This window comes from Suricata suricatta, chromosome 2 (genome assembly GCF_006229205.1).
Source record: "Suricata suricatta isolate VVHF042 chromosome 2, meerkat_22Aug2017_6uvM2_HiC, whole genome shotgun sequence".
Taxonomy (NCBI): Eukaryota; Metazoa; Chordata; class Mammalia; order Carnivora; family Herpestidae; genus Suricata; species Suricata suricatta.
Window position 1 is genome coordinate 14,447,742 of NC_043701.1, and position 5,246 is coordinate 14,452,987.

Consider the following 5,246-nt stretch of genomic DNA (forward strand, 5'->3'; position numbering starts at 1 on the left):
TTATTTATTTTTGATACAGAGAGAGACAGAGCATGAGAGGGGGAGGGGCAGAGAGAGAAGGAGACACAGAACCGGAAGCAGGCTCCAGGCTCTGAGCTAGCTGTCAGCACAGAGCCTGACGCGGGGCTCGAACCCACGAATGTGAGATCTGACCTGAGCCGAAGTCGGAGGCTTAGCAGACGAGCCACCCAGGCGCCCCACAAGTAGGGTTTTAAAAGGGTGAAAAATCAGGGCAAGGGTCCCAGGGCCTTGGATCACGCTGACTGATTAGAGATTAGGTCAGCTACAATATTTCCTCTCTTGATCATCATATTCCTTCTGGCGTCTCCCTGTCTGGTTTCGGTGCGATGGTAAGGAGGTGGTCGTTCTGCTTCAGAGCCTGGTCGTTCTGCTTTTAGGGACCTGGAACTGCAAAACGCTCCGGGCAGATTGCATTGGTGATGTCATCTCTAGAGCACAGAGGTAAACGTTCTACATCCTGTAACTATCGCTAAGCTGCAAATTATTTTCCCCCCCTTGGGAACATGACACACTGTGTTTGTTATCTCAGGCAGAACAGCATCCCACAGACTTTTTGGGGGGCAAATTCCATTATTTCCAAAGGCATTTTTTACGGGTGTATGTAACAGTAACTAAGGACTATGTGAGTCTGGGCAGAGGCAAATGGGAGCAGTATGTCTAAATTGTGGGGTCTGTGAGGGCTTGCATCCCCAGTTTTGCTCAGAATTAGTCCACTAAGTACTTAACATCTGGAGTATTCTCCCAAGTGTGTAAGTAGCCATGGCTCAGTTGAATTACATTACATACCACTCTAGATAACTAGCTCTATAAAGATTCATGTATACCATAGGCTCAGAAAGGAGGTATGGTTTCCTAGATTCTGTTGCATACGCCTCATGCTCCAATCCCTCCTTCCCACCACTGTTACTTGGAGAATAAGTAAATGACCACTTACCTTACACTTATACATACATACACTTATATCTACACTCAAGTGTCCTTATATTCAGACACAGGAACATAGACTTAAGACATACGCAAATTCACCACCACCATACTTGTAATTCTTTTCGTTTCCAAATATTAGAAATATCTCGACTTTTGGTTGAATTTAAAACAAAATTATTTTCAGGTCTTCTTTACAGAAGTCTGCATACTTTTGTCACTGTCTTGTAGGTGAATTCTTGCACTGAGAGTCGTGACACTGAGGCTTTTCTTTCCAGGAAGCAACTGTATTCCTGCCAGCACCACCCAGTTGGGTTCATACCCGAAGAACTGAGCCCCGAATACCATGTGGCCTAGTTTCTTAAATATATTTTTTACTTTTCTATCTCTCTTCTATGGTAACACACAAACATGTAGTCTGATTAAGTAGTCTCAGGTTATAAGGTCGTGAGTGAGGGCTATTGTCATGTACGCATATAGCCAGGTTGCCTGGAGTTTGGCTTTTTTTTTTTGTTTTGTTTAGGGAGGGGACCCTACTGCAGTCTTATTACAAAATCATCCAAATATTAAACTCATCCTTTTATGTGTTTATTTTAAATTTTGGAGAGAACAAGCAGGGGAGAGAGAATTTTAAGCAGGCTCCACATTCAGCATGGAACCCAACATGGGGTTCGATCCATGACCTGAGCTGAAATCAAAAGTTGGACACTCAACCAGCTGAGCCACCCAGGTACTCCTAAACTCATCCTTTTAAAGCATACAGTTCACTGACTTTTAGCACAAGTATCCCCTGCTTTTTAAAAGATCATGTTTTGCCACTTCGCTTTTATGAAAACCCTGTGTTGGTAACTGTTTTTGCTAACCAAAAGAATCTTTTATAAAGAAAAGTGAAAATAGCGAGCCACATTTGTTCAGCGACAAGAGGGGCAGCACACCAACGCAGCAAAACTGGGCTGCCAAGCTCCTTTACCGGAAACCATGGTCAGCATTTCAGCATCAAGCTACCAGAGCTTCGAGCTGTGTCCGTGATCGTCTGTGCTTTATCTCAATTTATTTTGTGCATCTGTTAGCAAGATGTGTCCTAGGGGACCAGAAAAGCCCAAGAGAGGTGATTGTTTGGATCTGGGAGCGCTCCAGAGTGTTCCCCGTATAAATTAACAGTAGGGGGCACCTGGCTGGCTGTCAGAAGACCATGCATGGGACTCTTGATCTCAGGGTCATGAGTTCAAGCCCCATGGGGGGGTGTAGAGATTACTTAAATAAATAAAATTTTTAAAAATTTTTATGGTTTTTAATTATTTTTGAGAGAGAAAGACAGTGTGAGCAGGGGAGGGTCAGAGAGAGAGGGAGACACAGAATCCGAAGCAGGCTCCAGGCTCTGAGCTAGCTGTCAGCACAGAGCCCGACGTGGGGCTCGAGACCATGAATTGTGAGATCATGACCTGAGCCGAAGCTGGACGCTTAACCGACTGAGCCACCCAGGTGCCCCAAATAAAAGTTTTTAAAAAATAATAGTAATTGCTTCTTTGCTTTAAGACATTTTAGCTTAGGTAAAGCTTCATAGGAACACTCAACCTTCAGAAAGCAGGGGAAACTTATATTCACAGAGCTGGGCATCTATTACTGTTATCAAATTCCAGAACACTTTCATCATCCCCAGAAGGAACCCCACAGCCATCAGCAGTCATTCATCATTTCCCTCCTTACCTTAGCCTCTGGCAACCACTAGTGTATTTTCTTTCTTTTTAACATTCATTTAAAACATTAAATAAGAGGTGGGGGGCAAAGAGAGGTGGGGTCAAATGATCTGAATCAGGCTCTGTGCTGACGGCAGATGTGGGGCTCGAACTCATGAATCGCAAGGTCACAACCTAAGCTGAAGTTAGATGCTCAAGCAACTGAGCCACCCAGATGCCCCTATTCTATTTTCTATCTCTGTGGATTAGCCTATTCTGACATTACATGAACTCACAAATAGAGCTCCATGCACTGAATTGCTAAATATTGAAAAATTTTAAATCAATTTAGCAAACTTAGGTAAAATGTTTTATCCTCCTATCTTGACAAAATTTTTAATATTTTATTTTTATTTTTGAGAGGAGACAGCATGAGCAGGGGAGGGTCAGAGAGAGAGGGAGACACAGAATCTGAAGACAGGCCCCAGGCTCTGAGCTAGCTGTCAGCACAGAGCCCGACGTGGGGCTAAAACCCACCAATCATGAGGTCATGACCTGAGGTGAAGTCGGATACTTAACTGACTGAACCACCCAGGTGCCCCTACGAATATACCATCATGAAGGAAGTCAGGTTCCAATTTAGAATACTCAGACTTCCCAGAATTCTGCTGCTGGAGGGGGCAGTGTGGAGACAGCCAGCCAGGGGTGTCAGCCCATGCCCTTCTCTGAACCCAGGTTCCATCCTATGCTGAGGGACTTTGTACATGTGTGTGGTCACCCACCCCACAAATCAAATAGTACTCACCCACTCTCCAGACAGCTCTCACCCCCTGACAGACCTAAAGGCAGGACAGGCTCAGGGAAGCGACCTCCTGAGGTATGGAAACAGGCTTGGGGTTGTACGGGCAGGGAATTCAGAGGCCTGGGCACCTCAGCACAGTAAGGATGGCTGCAAGAAATCTGAAGAGGGCTGCAGAGCACCTGGGTGGCTCAGTCAGTTAAGCATCTGACCCTTTTTTTTTTTGTAAAAGTTTTTTTTTTTGTAAAAGGTTTTTTTTGTAAAAGTTTTTTTTAACGTTTATTTATTTTTGAGAGAGACAGAGAGAGAGGGAGACACAGAATCAGAAGCAGGCTCCAGGCTCCGAGCTGTCACCACAAAGCCTGCCGCGGGGCTCGAACCACAAACAATGAGATCATAAGCATCTGCCTTTTGACTTTGACTCAGGTCAGGATCTCACTGTTTGTGGTTTGGAGCCCTGCAATCAGGCTCTTTGCTAGCGGTGTGGAGCCTGCTTGGGATTCTGTCTCCCTCTCTCAACCCCTCCCCCACTCACATGCTCTGTTTCTCTCTCAAAGTAAATAAATAAACTTAAAAACAAACAAACAAAAAAAACACTTTGGCCCCATGGTCTCTTCACACGTAGTGCAGTCAGAGCCCAGAGACCAGAACGGGGCATCTCTCAGGAGAGTCTACGGGCAGGATTGCCAATAATGGTACAAACAATCCTGCAGATCTTGCTAAATCTATTGAAATCATCTCTGATTTCCAGCAGTTTGGGATACTTCTTTAAGCATCTGAATCCCCATAGTGGCTGTTTGAGCTGTTGCTGTATTTAGGAAGGGCAGAACATGGGGTACTGGGTGGACTTGAGAAGAAGCTATTATTCCCAACTACAGCTGAATCAAGGGTGTTGTGAAACGTATCACAACATAAACACACAAAAGCTAGTTGTCTCTGGGGCAAAGTTGGAAATGGCATCTTTGTTGTAGTTGCATAAGAACAGCAGTTTCGGGGCACCTGGGTGGCTCAGTCGGTTAGGCATCCGCCTTCAGCTCAGGTCATGATCTCACAGCTCGTGGGTTCGAGCCCCGTGTCTGGCTCTGTGCTGACAGCTAGCCCAGAGCCTGGAGCCTGCTTCAGATCTGTGTCTCCCTCTCTCTCTGACCCTTCCCTGCTCACAGTGTCTCTCTCTGTCTCTCAAAAATAAATAAAAAACATTTAAAAATTTTTTTTGAAAAAAAAGAACAGTTTCTGACAGATCAGAAAAAATAATCTAGACTGTGATGATGGTTGTATGACTATGGAAATTTACTAACAATTATTGAATTGTACACTTAAAACAGGTGAATTTTATGATCTGTAAATTGCATCTTGATAGATCTGTGTTTTGGGGGGTTTTTTGGTCTGTTTCTTAAAGTAATTCAGACCTGGTGTGCCTGGACAGCTCAGCTGGTTAAGCATCCAACTTTGGCTCAGGTCATGATCTCACAGTTCATGAGTTCGAGCCCCATGTCAGGCTCTGTGCTGACCCCTCAGGGTCTAGAGCTTGCTTCAGATTGTGTCTCCCTCCCTCTCTGCCCCTCTCCCACTCATACTATGTCTCTCTCTCTCTCAAAAATAAATAAAACATTAACAAAATTTTTTAAGTAATCCAGACCTTGGTTCAGAGTGATGTTCCAGCTGTTACTCCAGTTTAGCTGACTGCTACTGACTTCCGGTGCTAGGAAACCGCCTGCCATTCACCTGTCACTCATCAGGATGGTAAACTGCTGAAGGAATGTGAAAGGCAGTAAATTTTAGCATTCCTTGCTAGGGTGGATCTTCCCTAAGTAAAAAGTCTCATG